Source organism: Falco cherrug, chromosome 6 (assembly GCF_023634085.1).
Source record: "Falco cherrug isolate bFalChe1 chromosome 6, bFalChe1.pri, whole genome shotgun sequence".
In the NCBI taxonomy this organism is placed as follows: domain Eukaryota; kingdom Metazoa; phylum Chordata; class Aves; order Falconiformes; family Falconidae; genus Falco; species Falco cherrug.
In genome coordinates this window covers 37,934,517-37,952,946 of record NC_073702.1, presented here as the reverse complement: position 1 = coordinate 37,952,946, position 18,430 = coordinate 37,934,517, and the positions used below count along the sequence as shown (strand labels likewise).

The following is an 18,430-nucleotide window of genomic DNA, read 5'->3' as shown; positions in this document are numbered from 1 at the left end:
AGACATGTTGAGTTCTATATCCTGCATAAAATTGAGCAGTAAAATTGTTCAGTGGCATGTTTTGAGGGAAAAAAGGGTAACATGACAATGAGAAAGGTTACTACTGTGAAAAAACTCTTACTATGTTCAAAAGTACAGAGATCAAAGGTTCTGACAGAACAGGTACTTGTAGACATTAATGATGTTAATTACACCACAGAGATGCATGCCAAAACATTTCAAGAATTTCTTTAGAGGGTTCTTCCAGACTTGAAATTTAATAAAGCACCTCTGAGTATCCCCCTGCTGTACAGAAAGTCTTTCTTCCATCTTATTCCTCCAGTCAGTTTAAAGAAAAGTAAATTCAGTTAAGTAGTTGGCAACAATTCAGAGTTCAATCGGTTATTCATCCCAGCTAGTAATGCCTGGACATTGAGCTTCAGTGTTCCTCTATTCCTCAATCCTTGCTTCACAGTTCAGATCCCACAGTTGAATATAAACCTAAGGTCAGGAAAGGAAGGTAGCGGTGAAGAAGAAAAAGAAGAAACCCTTTCTTCTTTATGTAATGTGTCTTTCACTGTTGCTGAATACATTTTTTCTTTTCAACAGCGGCTTGGAAATTGCCTTGACTGCATTTGGATGAGACAGGCATCTAAAGTCAGTAAGCTATGAAGAATTAAAGGAGGTGGAGTTAATGTTATTTAAAGAAAAGCATATTTCAGCTTTTAGTCAGTGTATTACTGAAATTGTGTATAACAGGTCATAATGACCCACTAAGATCAGTTCAATGATGCTTCAAAATAGAAATAATCAGGAAACTGCTGTTCTTGCAAGTGAAATTAAAAGAATGTGTATTTATGCAATACAATTGCTGGCTTTTATTGAAAACAGAGATAACAAAACATATTTTTTGAAAAAAAAAATGGGAAATTTTACATAAATTTTCTAGTCAAAAAGCCCTCTTCTTCTTGGAAAGTATCTTGGCTCTTACCATATATATTGACATGCATTTTGAAAGATTAAAAACTGGGTTTGAATATGACGTGATTCTAATGACATCCTTTTGCAAAGGGTAAATTCTGCCAATTTCAAACAAAAAATGTGCTAGAGAACCTAGGCTTCACAAGCAAAAGCACTTTGGTATTAACAAGCCATATGTCCAGTGCTCTCTGTAATGATCCTCAGCACCCAAGGTGTGCACATATACACATAGGTGTAAATCCTTAGTCTTTCAGCAGATCAGGACAACTCAGGTTCACCTCCTCTCCTAAGTTGTCTGGACGATGTTGGCATGTATGAGTAGAGTCAGTGGCTCATTTTCAAAATTACAGACCATGTATTCTCCATGGGTATCAGTAGATGATGATAGCATAGAATATTTCTTAAAATCATACCACCTAACATCATCATAATGGTACATAAAGATATATAAAGATACTTTGGAGGGAAATTTTGCCCAATGTAGCATTTTTTTTTTTTTTAAAAGGTCCAATATCTTGTCATGGAATTTAAACTGCCTAAGACTAAACAGAAGAGTTAACCATAAAATATGTATCCTATAGATAGAATTGAAAACTGCATTGCAGTAACGTGAAATGTTGTATTTTTGGCAAAAGTGTTTAACTACTGCTTACATGCATCCTCTCCCATTGGTCTTACTTCAAATAAAAAATGTCTTCTAAGTGTCTTCAAAATGTCTGAGGTAGGCATATAGGGGATGCCACCCAGCTATTAGACAGGCTGCTGCCTTAGCTCGCTATGCCCCCGTCCACTGGGGTCAGCTCCCTGGGAAGCGTGCTTTCTGCTCATGGCCCTGTATCTTCCCAGCACATTCACTCTTAGGAATTTGGACTTGTAAGCTGTGTCAGTGAACCTACCAGAGCTCCCTGGAAGTTAGTGGTAGTGCAGCATGTCCTGTGTTCATCATTTTGTATGGGCAAAATAGCCTTGCATAAGGAGGAACATCTGCCCACTGGTTTCCTACCTATTCTGCCTCAGATTTCTTCAGCAGAGCTGGGTCCCAAAGACTTTTAATAGCAAGCCCACTCAGGGAAAGCAGTCAAGTCTACAGAAACAGTACTGTAACTCTACCAAAGGTACAGGCAAAATATAATTCTGTACAAATTCTCTGTCAGAATCAGATGCTGGAAATGAGAAGGGCAGCTGAACTCCCTGGGTCTCCTTGACTGATGGAGATCAAAGGAGCTGGAAAGAAGACCAGTTTTAAATCTATGAAAGAGAAACTCTCAGAAACTCCAAAACATTTGGGAATATTTTTTCAGGAAAAGGTGAGCTGACAATTGTTTATAGGCAGCTGTAAAAAAATCTGTTCTAGTTCTTAGTACTAATAGTATCTTTCACAATTGTGCTTAGATAGCTCATGGTGTACAAAAAAAGAAAAAAAAAGTGTGGATGTTTACAGAATGATACAAAGTAGCACCAAGATTACCTAGGTTCAGCTACCTAAAAGTGAGGTATCAAATTAGGCTGGTGGTCTGAGTATCTTCCTAAAGTAGAGAGTGCTTGCAGCAGAAAGTTTGTTACTCTTTTTGTTAGAGTGCTGTCTTGAGGTATTACCTTCTGGGAGTACCCATTCTTCCCTGAGAGTGTTTTACCCTCTAAGGAAGTTCCATTCAAAAATAAAACAATTTGTTTATCACTTACTTAAGAATAATCTATTGAAGGGTTATGTTATGGGAAAATGGACTATATTTTTTAAAAAAAGTTGTGAATTATAGCTTGTCAACTGAGCATACTGATCAATTACTTACTGCACACTCCTCGTGATATTAATCTTGTGTTTTCTTCACCAAGGCTCAGCAGAATAAGCTGGAATCTTACAATTTTGTCTACTGGTAAACATGACACAAAGTTTCTGTGAAGGAAAAAAAATAATCACTTGTTTTTTTATATGCTTGTGAGAAATTCCATTAATTCCATAAATGTTATGTTTGCTTTTAGATGAAGCTGTATGTGACTTATGGGACATGAAGATGGATTAAACGTCTCGAATTGACTTTAAGCAAGAGTTAAAGTACACAGATGTAACATCTTTCATCCTGTAAACCACAGCTCACATGCTGTATAACCCCAGAGGTGAAATGACTCCATTTTTGTCTTAAAGTTCTCTAGACACCCAAACGCTGCTTCAAGACATGTCCAAGAACACTTCTGTCTTAACAGGCTCTGAGCCCTGGGGCTTCTTGAAGCTGTACAGCTAGCATTTGAACTTCACAGTTAGATCTCCTCTTTCCCTTATTCTCAGCACTTCTGGAATATGAGGGCTCTTTATGAGCCTCCATCTGGGCCTTTCCAGATGGAAACAGCTGAAAATGCTAATAATTTTTACAAACCTTTTGCAAAGCATGTAGTGTTGATTCTCCGGAACAGCATTCAGCACAATAAAATACTTGCTAATACTGGTCTGCCTACACAAGCCCAGAAGAGTGATCTTGGTTTTACTAAAATTTTATTTTTAGCCTGTCACTTTTAAAATGCTTTCTTCACCTCAGAATTACTTGCAGGCTGAATGGCTCATAACAGCTCTTCTGGTAATTGCAACCTGGCTCAAAATTTTTGGCATTGGGCTGAGGAGAAATGTGCCAACCTGGGAAGCAGGGTCTTCTGATTGCCTGAGAGGAAACATTGGCAGGAGGCTAAGGCACTGTTGGGAAGGCATTTGAAAGCTAACGGCATATGAAATAGTGTATATGTGTTGGTTAACATAACACAGTATAATTATCTGTGTTTTCTGCAGAACAATTCAAGAAAAAAAAAGAAATTCCCATTTCTAGCAGCTTCTCTTCCATGAACCTAAGTTTACAGACTTCCCGCAGAAACTTAATTTAAAGGCCACTTAAATCTTTATGACATTATGAAAGCCAGCCGATGTTTTACACAGAGATATGTCTGAGAACAATTTTTCAGCTGCTCCTTGTCTGGCATGCTGAGAAGTCCTGGGCAGTTCCACACATTCATAGTTTCATATGTTTCAGTTTCATACCATTTAAAGATTATCTGGGTAATGTGCACTTGGGGCAGCATCATAAGGCTTCTCTGTAGTTACTGGAAAGCAAGTAACCCTTCTGACTAGCAAAGGTTGAGTCTGATCTTAGATGAGTTGAGGCAATTTCTAGTTTCCGTTGGCACTACAGCAACTGTGTTCCTACTTGAGATGTTGCAGATGCGGATGAAGATGGAGATGAATCGTGTCAAACTGCACCCAGTACCAGCCCTGGGCTTGCCATATCTTCACTCCACTAGGAATGAGTGATTCTGAAGTGAGTGGGTTTAGATTGCTGGGGTGAAAGGGAAAGCAATCAGTCCCCACATAAATAAGAGGGAAGATCACTAGGGATTTTGTTGTCAGACAAGAAGTCCAAGCTGTATTGAGCTGTAAAGGTTACACCCCCTGTATATCTTTGGTTTTCCATTTTCCTGTGTGCCTTTTACTGCAACTTACCTGTGAGAACATATCACTTAGAGCAAATCTTATAATTCACATGCTTATTCTCAACTTATCGAGCAGTATGGACCTGTCCTGCAGCAACAGTCACTCTTTCACCAGCATCCACTAAGATATTTTCAGCTTACTATTAGAAATGTTCTTGCCTGTTTTTCTGCCATTTTGCAAGGACGAAAGAAACAGGTGAAACACCCTTCAGGCTTCAGCAGATGGCCAGCAATGGCTCCCAGCTGCATACCGGATCAGGGGAAGTCACACAGGTCAGCCTGTCTGGTATACATGCACACATGCATGGAGCAAAAGGACTGTCAAAGACAAGTAAACTCAGCTGGAACATATTACCTCAAGAATCTTTCTTTTGAAATAGGCAGGGTTTGCATCACTGCAAAGCCACGCCTGGTCAACTGTCTTTGAAAACGTAGTGTGAAAAGGTAGTGTGCATCCAGCTGCTTGTGTATTGTCAGACATTGCTGTTTGTCTGGGCTTCATTCTGCTTTAGGGGCTTGTAACCTGTACAACCTCTGGAAATCCGCTTGTTATGTGTGCCCACACTTCTAGCTAACAGGGGGCATGAGGACCTTATAGGCAGCGTATTCTGAGAGGAAGGACTTGCTCCCTGCCTTTGATAGAGGTAACCCCACCCCCCCACCCCCCACCCCCTTCCCCTTGGACATATATCTCCCTGGACGTCACTGAATAGTGTTTGGCAAGGGGTTGTATTGTGCTGGAGCTTGTGCTGGGCAGCTTGGAAACTTAATTTTATGCAGTTGCAGATGTGACTTGGGACTGCCAGCTGGAATCAAAGGCCTGGGAAGACTCTCCTAGCCCCACATGACTGTTTTAACCTGTTCTGCAATCCCCCACAAGCACAGGTAGGGTAACAACACTACATAGGCTCTACCCAGAAAGCCTGTGGTATTAACATTGTAAAACTAGTGTTAAAAACATCTCTGATATTATATCTTTTCAGTTTTTCCAGGTGGGTTTTGTTATGGTTGTGCTATAACTAAGCATATCAGTTGAAAGCTTTTATGGTATTCATAAATCCATTAATAGCCATTAGAGATGGATGGTATATTTAGGCAATGCGGTTCACATTTTAGCCTAGTTTTAAAAGACAATGGTACTAACTGAATATCAAAAATGTTCATAGAATCTGATAGGGGTGAAACTAAAAGGGTTCCCTAAACTAAACAGGAGTGTTGTAGGAGGTACTGTAAACACAAAGGGAAATATATCCTCTCCAGAGTCCCTGACTGTTTTTAAAAAAGTCAGCTCTATTGAATTCTGTAACAAGAACAGATTTTCCTACTAAATACTTGCTGAAAAAAATTTTTAGGGCTTTCTTAAGTTAGACAAAACACAGAAAAGTAAAAGATTTTTCAGCTGTGCTGTGCATATACAGCTCCCACCAACAGTGACAGTAACAAGGGCACAAGATCAGTGGGGAAATGAGTCCATTAAAAAGACCAGCCCAAGCTTTTGGTCAGGCGATAGCTGTTGAATCTAGTGGATGTGACTCTTGTTTCTACTCTACCAATAGACAATACTTATTTGTGTCTCAGGGGTCTGCATTATTTTCAAAAAGGCCTCTGCCTTTCGTGTAGCTTCCAGATCCTTTGATAAGCTGCTGGCATTTTGATTTCAGTAAAGCCTTGCCTTCGCTGTGCTCTAGCAGTTGCAAGGTAACTATGCATACCTGTCAATGCTTTTAAGAGACATTCCTGAACTCCTAAATCGTTTGCTGCAATGTTTCAAAAAGGACACAAGGGGAAAAAAAAATATTTACTGGTTTTCAGAGCTAGGCTAGTGGGGATGCAGAGCACTGTGCGTCCCTTGCCCAGGCGTGAGCCATGTTTTTAGTGAGGCTGATGGGGCCAGTGGGGTTGCTTTGCATGGACAAACCTCACCCACCCTGGTGCTCTGGGCTCCTTCTGTATTGTTGCACTGGAGGCTGGTCCTCCTCCTCCTCCTGATTAAACTCAAACCAGATGGTACCTCCCAAAGCGAACAAATGCTTCTTCCTTTATTTAGCACAAGGGTAATCCATACAAAATGTTAAAAATGCAAAGTATAAAAAGTGGTGTGATAAATGCAGTTCCATGGCAAAGCAGTCACATGACTATGAGAAGGCCTGTTAGATACATCTTGATAAACAACCAGGCAGCTTTAAATATCTTTACCACGAAAAAAGAAATAAAGAACACATTTTCCCTTTGAAGTTTTTTCAAGTGTAGCAATCACAGATTGTACTATTTTTACTAACCTCACTAAGTATTTAACATACCTTTTTTCCACATGTTTTCTCTTTTTTTTTCTCCAAGACAGCTGTTAATAGGCAGCTTTCGGGTACTCCACAAAAAGAAATGTTGGAGAGGCTTTTGGATATATTCTCCCATTGTCTTCTGCATTGCAGTGCAACATGTGGGTAGGATTTCCTATGCCAAAAGGACTCCTCTGTGCTATTAGTACCAAGAACAACTGATTCCATTGTAGCAATGGAAAATGTAAAATATCAGCTGCAATGGGGCTGATTTTTCAATCTCATACTGGAGGGTAGATGTGAGGAAAAATCATGGCTGCATCGGATTATCTTATGTAGCATTAGATGGCAGAAACTGCAGTGCTTTATAAATCCGAAGTACCCAAAACAAGGGTTTTCTGGTGGCAAAACCAGTTTCTTCCAAATCAGACTTGTTCCCTTGGCAGCTGGTGGCTGTCACCCCATGGATGGAGTCTGCCATTTGTACAGCCCGTTCAGCCAAGAGCTGAGAAAGAACATCACGGATTTTGTTTCATCTCCAGATGTTCTGTGTGACAAGCCCTTGCCATAGCTCAAATGAAGCCCTTTGAGGCCAAAGCATGACAATCTAAAGGAACACTGCCAAATGTATGAAAATGTTCAATGTATTTTACACAAATCTGAACATCTGTGGTGCTCAAGGAAGATTTCATGGAGCTCTGTAAATATCGTTACATGTAATTAGCTTCACAGAATGGGTACATTATTACCCCCAGTTTATGGCTAGGGAGATTGGCACAGAAAAGATAACTAATTAGCCCTTGGGAAACAAAAATATTTTATGTCCCAGAGGGAAGCAGAACCCAAGCAAGTCAAGCAGTAAACCTGTCCATCTCTTTTTTTCCGTAACACCATTTTGTGGAACTACTGTTTCTAATTTGGAGGAGATGGCAAACAACAGTTCATGGTTACAAAGTAGTGTTGTGCTTTATAGCAATAAAATGGGAAGGGAAACACATTTCTTCTCAGATCTCCTTCTCATAGGTATCTAACAGCAACTGCCAATTCCAAGAACACAAGGTATAAATTCATGTAATTCATTATTTGGGCTTCAAAAGAGACAAGCCTTTTAAAGGCTGTGTGCTTCTTTTTAAAAGGGTATTTCTCTCTTTTGCCTTCTAGTTTCTCATTCTGTATGATACACTTAAAATATATTTTTAGCTTTTCTCCACAACCACTGTAATTAGAAGCATCCCTGTTGTTGAGAATGAAAGCTGAAATCCCTTTCAGAAAGGAGCTGGGGTTTTCTGGAAAAGGTGATTTCTGTGAGGCTTGCCATAGCCATCTGGCTCAGTGTTATTTTTACTTCCATTGGTTAGCAGTATAAAGTTTTAAAACATCCATACCTCTTCACAAGCAACACGGAAGGAGAAAGTGAACAGGACCTTTCTGCTGCTCTCAGATCACATAGCTGTAAACAATTCCATCTAGGGTGTTTGATACAGGTCTCTGGGTTGTCGTCTGCTGACTGACCAGGTTGAAGACATCTCCCACGTACATGGCAGTCCCTCCTGGCTCTGGCAGATGCTGCAATGCTCAGGGGGAAGTGACGGCTAGAATAAAAGTTCCCCTCTAATATGGCTTGGAGACAACATTCAGGAGTTCCATGGCTGCCCAGTACCACCATATCAATGTAGTTTACATAACTTTAGTGAAAAAACTGGTGCTGCTCCAAGAAACATTTAGTTGTGCCTTATCACACCTGTGCAACCCTCACTGTTACCTGGAGATGCATGGAGGCAACCAGATCCTGAGCAGTGCTGGTTAATACAAGAGTAGCAAGAGCCCTGCCAAGCATTTACGAAAGGGAGTCCCAGGCTCAGGGGAATGCAGCTTGGCTTCCAGATCCTATCCTGAGCTCTGAGGCTGTTAAAAAGAAACAGATTTTGAAAAAGTGTCATGATAGTAAAAAGGCTTTCAAATTTGTTTTGAAGATTTTGACACCTGAAACAGTGTAAAACACGTATGAACAGATGTCTCGGTCTTCCTGCATGGGAAGGAGCAGACCCATGGATGTATCGAGGTGGTTTATCAGTTGACGATGAAAGATGTGGAGTATCTGTGTGCTTCACACCGCCATGTTCGGTTTTACCCTTGTTGCAAGGATGAAAAGCCGTAGTGCAAAGCAGTGGGGATTTCTGTCTGAATCCAGATACATCTCCACACGTGTGGTGGGGGAATGGGCAGTGGGGGTGGGAGGTCCCATGGGTGGGGCCAGGAGGATCACGGAAGTGGTGCACGGGGTCCAGGGCCCCAGTGACACTTCATAATTGCCACAACAGGCCAACAGCCCCCCAGTGCCTTCTAAGTCACACCACTGGCAAACAGCACCGTCTCAAGCTGGCTGAGCGAAGAAGGTGCTTACAAACCCAGAACGGCTTTCTGGAGCCAGTGGTCAAAGAGCGTGGGGCAAAAAAAGATCCCTCCTGAAGGGCTGAGCCCTGTTTTGGATGTGGGTTAGTGTATGCCCTTCTCACAGCGTCAGGGGTCTGAGCAAATGGTCTGAGCACAGGTAAGTTGTACAAAAAATGCCTGGCAGCAGGCAAGCATGGCTGCTATTGTAAAGTTTGGGCAGGTAATGCAAGAGCAGATACTAGATTCACAATCCATTTGAAGGGACACTACCCAATTTCTATATACTACTGTATTATCAAAAATTGCAAACTAAATCAACTACAACTTACACCAATTCTTTAGGGAGACTTTTGTGGGAAGGAAGTGTTTGTAATTCCAAAACCCAACAGAATCAGAGGAAATAACACCTAACTATTGGAGATAATATGTTATACCGAGATTGTGTTTCTATGGAAGGGAAAGAGGCAGAGCTTCTTGAAAATGCCTGCAGTCCCACTGGGAAAAGACAGTGCTTGCAGAGTGACTTTCCAGCTCTGGCAGGAAAAGATGCTTGCTGTGGGATCTCTGTGGCTATATGATTTTGCATGCAGACTACAGTTCTGCCTTCCCCATCTTTAGGATACCAGCCAGCTGCTAATCTCAGGAAATGAAGGCAGCAAGCTGGGGGGAACTCCTGGTTTTGTTTGTGGTGTTTTTTGGAACAAAAGTAGAGACACTGCTGGTTTTTGCCTGCTCTGGGCACATTCCCAGTGGCTTGCACAGCATCGCATGGCAGCACCATGGAAACTGCAGAAACAGGCAGAAGGGAAACTGCAGTAATGTACATTCTGGGCTGTAGCAGTGCAAACACTGGTTTCACTGCACCGAGTGCTGCGGTTGCAAATTCAGCAGTGCTTGTGCATCACAGAAATGCAAGATAGAGGAAACCAACTGGTTAGTGGTATCCTGCTTCTTGTGAGGCTCCTTCTGACCGGCCAGTGTCTCACGTATACAGTGGCAGGAAAATCATTGCCAAGCACACTGTGAATCCCACTAGAGCTACTACTGTGTAAACTAAATGATAAACTGAATTAGAGATACTCCAAATACTTCATTTCATGTTAATAAAGACTGAATGCTCCTTCAGGTGCAGCAGTTTTTGAAACATATTGGACATTATAAACCCTGAATTCGGGGCTTTACACAGAGCATTTTGGAAGGCTAAACCCTGGCAATGCTGTTTGAACAGCCCCCCTAAGCCAGAAACCCAAATGATGCTTTCACGATCAGCTGAGATGTGGGAACATAGACTCATAGAATCGTTTGGGTTGGAAAAGAGCTTTAAGATAATCGATTTCAACTGTTAACCTAGCACTGCAAAGTCCACCACTAAGCCATGTCTCTAAGTGCCACATCTACGTCTTTTACATACCTCCAGGGATGGTGACTACATCCCGGCTGTGTGACAAAGCTGCTGTGGCTCCTGGTCCCCCCTTAGGTCAGCACTACCTCAACAGAGATTATCATACAAATGTTCACATTCAAGAGGCTCCCCCAGCACCCCGCAGACCCAAACCACTATAGATACAGTGGTGTGACTACGTTAACGATCTTGGCACTGTTTTCCATTGCATAATAACAAGAAAATGCTCAAAACCTGACAAGTGAGAAGCACAGGCTGTTCCTGCTCTAAGGCTGTGAGCACCAGATGTCACTGCTGTCCAAGGAAAACGCAGTGCCTCAAGGGCCCCAGCAACTGCCGGAGAAAAAGTAATTTTTGTTTTTGTATTTGAGAAAAAGTAGGTTTTGGTGGTGGCAGAGAAATAGAAGAAGACAACCATGTAATAAATACAGGTATAAGTATAAACATATATAATACAAATTTTATGTGGACAGCATCTTTTATTCAGAAGGAAAACAGATAATTTGTATGATAAATTGCAGTCTATTCCTAAGGATCTAATGGATAGATTCCTAATGATCTAAGGATCATCTTCTTTAGCATGCAGTGATAGAGCCCTCATCTCGTTTCAGCTGAAGACTCCCATCTTGAAAAGGGCTTCTGTACTGAAACTACTCGATGTTTTTTCCCTAATTAACAGCAATTTTACATAACTGATATAACACAATTTAAGACAAGTGGGGCACAAATAATTAGGAAACACCAATATGTAAGTACAGGGCATACTAAAATAGAAAGAAGCCTATGGGAAACATGCATACCCCTCCAAAACCTCAAATTTCCTTGTTAACTCATCTTTCTTACGCTTTTTAACCTTTTCTCCCTATTTCTTTCCCTCTACACCCTAAATACCTTTATCTCCTCTACTCTTCCAATTTAAATGTGTTCTGAAATAATGGCAGATGTTGTGAGTTCAAAAAATGAGAGCAATAAGTAAGAAATACAAATTTATACCCAGAGCCAATGGCCAATGAATCCTTGTATTTCTTCATGTCTGGATTTCATCATTTGCTGATTTGTAATGTAGAAGAGCAGTGTGAATGAAAAACAAAGTTCTGGCAATGGGTTTTTCTTTCTTTTTTTTTTCTGTCTTGTAACAAATGACGGCTTCTGTCAAAATAACTCCCCATAAAACCTTACATAGCTCCCTTGTGAGTTCTTCCTATGCCAATTAAGTTCAAATGAAGTGTAGTGGCTTTTTATTTACTTTTTTATTTATTAATTGTGTCCAGACAGCTTCTGGCTACCATTAGAAATTTTCAAATAAAACAGACAGTTTATTAATCTGTGTCAGCTCTGCTCAGAGTCCCCTCCAGGATAAACTAGATGTGTTCACCACCATGTCCTAGACAAGGGCCTGAGCAAACATGAGACATGCATCCTGGCCAAAAAATCAACAAAATGGGATACAGGCAGACCAATGGCAGAAATGAAAATCACAGGTAGACAGACGTCCTCCTGGTGGGTAGGTAGGAGGCAGTTACATGCTGAAATACCTCTGCTAAAAGTAACAGGTAAAAGAATATCCCTGCTGACCTCCTGCAAAGAAAGAGGGGGTCGGGAGGTAGTTTGGTATCTGCCATGCCTTCTCCCAGCAGTGGGCTCAAGGCTGAGTTCTGCAATCACCCTCTAACAGGAGGACTTTCCACTGAAACAGGTGGGTGATTATGCACCCGCAGAGGTTCTTTGCAGGGGTGAAGCTCAAAGGATAACACTGTTGATTTTGCAGTTGCAAGGGAAGAATACAGATTCAAGGCCCTGAGTGAGCTGCTCTTGACCCTGCTTGGAGTAGAGGGGCTGAACTAGAGACATCTAAAGGTCTCTATGCTATGATCCATAAAATCTTTTCCATTCCTAATTCCTAGTCTCATGAAATATGCTACAGAGAAAAGACAGAGAACTTGTCATTCTGGTTTACACCTTTGCAGAGAAGAAAAAACAGTGAATTCAAAGACATGGTAGTAGGATCAAAGCACTCTAAGAAAAGAATGTGACCTCATGGTGGCCTACTGAATTTGCTCTAGCTTAGTTTAGAAGCTTCATCTATTTTCACCCAGTTACTTCAAGTGCAAAATTATCCTGTTAGGAATGGGTGTCAGCAGGTTAAAGAGCTGCAGACTGATAAATGCAGATCTCCTGAGTCAAGCCTGAGAGGCACTTACATGCCACATGGGCTGCCAACAGGACAATCTATCAACTCTGTAGGTGTCCAGACCATAACTGAGGTAAGCTGGCAGATGACAGGTAATTATTTATAAACTGTGAATAACAACATGTGTGACCACACAGCTAATATCAGACGATGTGTTTTCCTTTCTGATGTAAAAAAATTGATTTAAAGGTGAGCGGAGGTAAACCGGAGAGTTTCTGGTTGTTGGCATTTTTTAGGGTTTAACAACCCTGTACATAATTACTGAGAGCAAAGATCATATAGTTAACATGAATTTAGTTTAAAATAATGTTTTTGATAACTGGTTGTGCTATATTAATTCAGGGGCCACATTCAGGGACCATTTCCCTGAGTAAGACAAATGCCTCATGAACAACCTGAAACAGAACATTTTGCTGAATTCTCCTTCTGACATCATTACTACAGAGTAAGGGCATGCTGCTTTCTTCTAACTCAGTGATAGCAAAGTCTACTGTTTTGATGTCAATCCTCGTGCTCTTGGTATGTTTGGTACCGTCCCAACATTCGCTTTTCTGTCCTGTATTTTCCCTCTTCTCAGCTTATTTTCTTTTATCTGGTCATGTTTATGTCTTTTCCATAAACTTCATGTGCTTTCCTCATTTTTCTCCTCTACTTAGACATAAGCTCTCCTTCACCAGGGCCAGTTTGGTAGATACCTGAGACTTGTGGAATCACTCATTAATATTACTCCACAGACTTTTCTTGAACAACTGTTTCCAACAGCACATCAGCACATCATGACTGCCAAAGAAGGCACTCAAAGGGAAACAAACTGCCACTCAACATGCCCAGCATGACACCAAACACATGTGATGTCATTCCACAACCACAGGACTTACTGTTACTCTGTTTTAATTTTCCCCAGCCACTGGTACTGGACAGGCAGCCTCACAAAAAACAGTTAGTTAATGGGAGCTATACAAGCCAGAGAGCCTGAGCTAATAGCTTTAGAAAGTTGTGATTTAATTTCACCCTGGCCAGCCTGAAAGTCATGTCAAATGACCTGACATTACACAGACAAACAGAAGACATAAAAGCGTGATTTTGTAAGAGGAATTGAGCTTTTATAATAAACTTAAGGACCAAAAGGTGAACCGCAAAGGTTACAGAGAGCATGTGGAAAGACACTGCCTACTTCTTTTTCAGGATAAAAGGGAAAATATTTGCCTTCTTTCCTCTAGCTGGGAGCATGGCAGAGCTCTCTCTTATTAGGTAGGAAAATCATATGACAAATCAAAATCTGGGAGCTTGATTTTGTCTATAAAGTGGCAATCCAGATGAACAGTCTCTTTCTAGCCCTTAACAAGCAGTCACTTGAGCACTATCATGGACTATACACGGCAGAGTATTTAACCTATGCCTTTTCAACAACACACAGCACAGCAGCTAGGACAGGAAGATCTAGGTCAAGTAGAGTGAGACAGACGTGGTTCTGTAATGGCTGCTTGTCTGAAAGAAGAAATGAACAGTTAGCTATGCTAACTTTCCCAAGAAAAAAAGGACACTGTCATCAGTATTATCTGCTTGAGCTAAAATTCAGAGGAAATGAAATTGCAGTCTCAGCACATTCTTCTCTGTGGCTTTCCGTTATGGATTGGTGCTAGAGAGCCCAATGAGCTCCAAAAAGAGTAGGCACAAGCACATACCTGTACCACCTTTCCACTGACTTCCTAGCAGAAGACATCTCCTTCCGGATGCATCCCTGTCTCTTTTTTTCTCTACCCCTCAGGTCAGACCTCTATCTTTGCCTTGCTTATTTGGATCTATTTTAAACAACACATAGAAGGTTTCTTCTGGGGTGTTTGGTCAAGAAAGGAAGTCCAAATAAGATTATCTAATGAAAATATGACAGGAAGTGTTTACCTCCCAGCAACCCCTTATTAATAAAATTCTAGTCCTCCCTAAAAGACACAAAATCTTTATTTGTTATACATGCTGTGCCATAAGGCTTCCTCTACTTCTAGTCATACAGATTCAACTTGCTGCCTTGTCTTTCCATGGTGCTTTGTGATGGGTGCTGCAGGGAGAGGTTCAGAGTGTGCACCAGCCCCATACCTCTGCCATGGCCAAACAGGATATTCCCAGTGTTTATGACAGACTAACAGTACAGTGACAATAAGTTTGCACATGTGCTCCAGGCATGCATGTGCACATGTTATGGAAAGGCTCTGAAAATATTCCTGTTAAGTATTTCTTCTATCACTCTGTGTTTTCAGATGCATGCTAACAATTCGAGACATAAAGTATTTACTGCTGTGGACATCATCTCCAATTCTCAGTCAATCCACAAAACCCTCAAAGTTTTCACACCGATACTCTCCCCTGCATATACTTTCTTCAAAATTTGTATTCCATAAATTTTCTATCTTCAAAATTTGAGCCTGGTTGTGACAGGCTTGTGGCATTGTATGATCTCATTTCTGTTATCTGGGTTTGATAAACAGGAAAGCATTTCCTGCAAGAATTGTTGCATGTGCATTTTTTGTAATAGTCTTATGGGAGAATATTCAACAAACTTTACTAAATCCTTTTCTTTGGGCATTCGTGCCAGTGAAATACAATCACTTCAGTGTTTAAGGAGAGATTGAAATGTTGAAGGAAAATAGACAATGGCATAAGCATACATATTTCCTTGCACTTATAGAAGATTCTTGGATTATTTTTTCAGTTCTGATCTTCTGGAGTGTTAAATGGATTCATGAATTTGTATATGCCCACAAAGAGCAAAATCTCATTTTAGTTGCTCACAGAAATGTGATTTATCCTTACAGATTTCATTGGAGCTTCATATTTCAGCTCAGGTTATCAGCACTAGAATCTGTAGGACAGAAATAGGAATGCCATGGTTTTTTTTTTTTTAAAGACTGATTGGTTTTCTGCTGAGTTCACTAGATGTGCAAAGAAATATGCCAAACGTCTCTGTATTTTAACCACAAATTTGCATTTTATCATTGCCTCATTCCAATTTGCTTATTTCTTTTTCTTTCTAGAGGCCAAAGGACAGTTTTCTCTTACAAGAAAAACACACTTCTCATCAGAAAACTTTAAAAGCTATCAAAAGAAAGAATTATAATGATAATTAAAAAATACTTACTTTGGTTAGAGAATGTACTATCATCTATGAACAGAATACACATGGAATTATGAACCAAAATAAATAATGAAGAAAAATATATTTTAAAGGGTCACTTGAATTTCTCAGCAATTTTCTATTCAAGTCAACCCATAGAAGACTATTGTAGTGTTGGCAGTTCACAAAATTTAAGCTTTAAAATTTCAAAAGTCGGTGCTCTGCTGTGAAACTTGAAATTGTCTTATTTGCAAGTCTTAGGCTGAAACATCACCATGATGTTGAGAAGTGTCCACTGTACGTGCAAGTGCAAGTTATACAGTTTCTTTGGGGACACAAAACACCCAATCGAGAATAGAAATGGTATCAAAAGTCTCAGTTTCAAACCAAAGTAGCCCAACAGTGAACATTTAGAAATTCCTAAATGGAGAACGTTTAGTATTGTTAACATTGAAAGTAGGAGTGTTAAAACCACTGGGTACAGCACTTGCCATAAACAACATAGAAGACTGTTGCACAAAAGAGTTAAAAAACTTCCCAGGAAAGTTTGCTTCAGAAAAGTGTGTGTGATCTATCTCTTTTCCCTCTGCAAGTCAGAGTGAAGGGAAGAGGGAAGATAGCCCAGGGCTATTGCTATTCCTTAGTATAAAGACACCCATCACTCCTACCTGTAGAAGGTCATTACTTGAGCATGACAAGAGCTAATGCACCTATACATTGGATGTCCTGTTATTAATGGCCCTGCTAATAGCTGGTGACAGTGAGAGAGTGAATTTCCACAGTTCACAGCCCTTTGTAAGACTTCTTCTGGAACATTTCTCTCCACTATCATCACCCAGACTCCCCCTCTGACCTCTTTATCAGTCAGTGAGTGGTACCAGAGGCTTAAGACACACAATTGTGGCAGTGGGCCATGTGTGCTCTGCAGGGTGGCACAATGCAGAGGAAAAAATTAGAAAAAAACCATTGCTTTAAGAAACGCAAGTCTGTGTTAATATTTCATGAGGTAATGATGTCATTTAGTTTCACCTTCTCCTTTTGCACTTACTAACTTCACATGAATTTTCATATTTCATCCTCAAGTGAATCTTCATATTTACAGCTATGCAACATGATCTGCAACTCACCATGGGCAGTGAACATGCTGCCGTTGACTTCAGTGGGCTTTGGATTGAGTTCGTATCTACCTTAGAGCCCTGGCTCCCTTGGCCTTAGCCATGAAACCACAGTCTGAACCTGACTTACCTATATAGACATGGAATTTAAAAGTAACATTAAATGAAAATGCTGTTGTTTGCTTCTACTTCTGCCTCCCTTTTAAGAGCAAGAGAAGTAGGTGCTCATTGCAGTACACCTGCAATTAAAGGTAAAATCAATAGCTACAGGTTACAATATATTTTAAGCACGCTTTGTGCTTGGCAAACCTTAGAAAATGGAAGCTTTTCACTCCTATCTTTTTACTCTACAGATGAAGTGGTTGAGCAAATCTCTGTTGTTTGGTACAGATAACGTTACACAGAAGTTGCTGAAGAACAGTACTGGCTCTTGGACTGCATTTGGTGTCTGCAGGAGCACCTGGAGTCTTCCAGGACCTCCAAAGTCTTGCACTTGGCCTTTCACAGACATGTATCTAAACAAGGGGATGCTGCTGTTGGCTGTAACAGGAAGGGTGGCTGTAACAACGCACTGCTCCATGTGAGACAGCAAAGGCATCAAATCTCACTATTCCATATCTTGAAATTGCCAAAGCCTCTTTGAGATGCTTCTTTCACCGTTTACACTATTAAAGGTTACGGTACTTCCCCAGAAAGCTGAAGTGGTAAGGTGAGCAAAACTGTCCAAATGTCTTTCTCTAACAAGGGACAACAGGACAACCATGTAAGTACTTGACTGTCAACTTATAGTAACTCTGGCTTTGAGTTTGCATTTTGAGCTGTTCAAAAAGGTTTAAAATACTCCTTTTATTTTTTTTTCTTTTTTTCCCCAGGACCATCCAGGATTTTATATTGCATAGCAATTTCCATAATTAAAAGATCAATGAAGCTGTTTTCAAGTCTGCTTTACAGTAGAAGTAATTTCAGTCTTTCTGTTACTCATTTTGGTGTTTTTCAGCCTACTAGAAGAGCACTCAAACGAATCACTTAGGGTATGTTCAATTTTTTAAGTAAGTTCTTAAAGGAATCCTTCAGTTGGTTTGTTTCCTTAACACAAAATATGTATATAATCCTTACTCAAACTCAGAAAAGCTGTTCAATTAGCATAATGCAAAGGACTACCCTGCTTTGTGCAATAATGCTGAGGGCTGGTCAAGCAGAAAGAATTTATATAGTTTTTCCCCTCTTTGTTTTGCTTTGCTTATTAATACCAGAGGTACCTTTCCGCTTTATTGGGAGGCTTGGGGAATTCACGAGGTACCATTTTCTTAGTTTTCTTTCCCAGAAGTCCCAGCTCTAAGAGCCAGCTCAATATATGATGCACTCTGATTAAAGGCACACAGGACCTAGAAATTGTTTTGGAAGCACTAAGGATAATACTGCCTGGCTCCCCAGTAACATGTTGTATTGTTGAAGATGATTCTGATATTTCAGCATTTGGATGATTCCTTGACTCTGTCTTGGCATTTATTT

General features: G+C 40.5%; 1 protein-coding gene across 2 annotated transcripts in view; it reads left to right on the top strand.

Annotated features, from left to right (window-relative positions):
- The window catches only part of LOC102059305 (sulfotransferase 6B1-like), a 30,084-nt gene extending 12,228 nt beyond the window's left edge, over positions 1-17,856 (top strand). The window contains exons 7-11 of one of the 2 annotated variants that reach the window (XR_008732894.1): positions 2,115-2,267; positions 2,941-4,259; positions 5,212-5,316; positions 17,272-17,681; positions 17,791-17,856. The gene's annotated coding sequence lies outside the window, so the exon portion shown is untranslated. Of the gene's footprint in view, positions 1-2,114; positions 2,268-2,940; positions 4,260-5,211; positions 5,317-17,271 lie in introns of both variants that reach the window. The other variant, XR_003561638.2, reaches the window with a different exon arrangement.
- Positions 17,857-18,430: the final 574 nt, after the last annotated feature.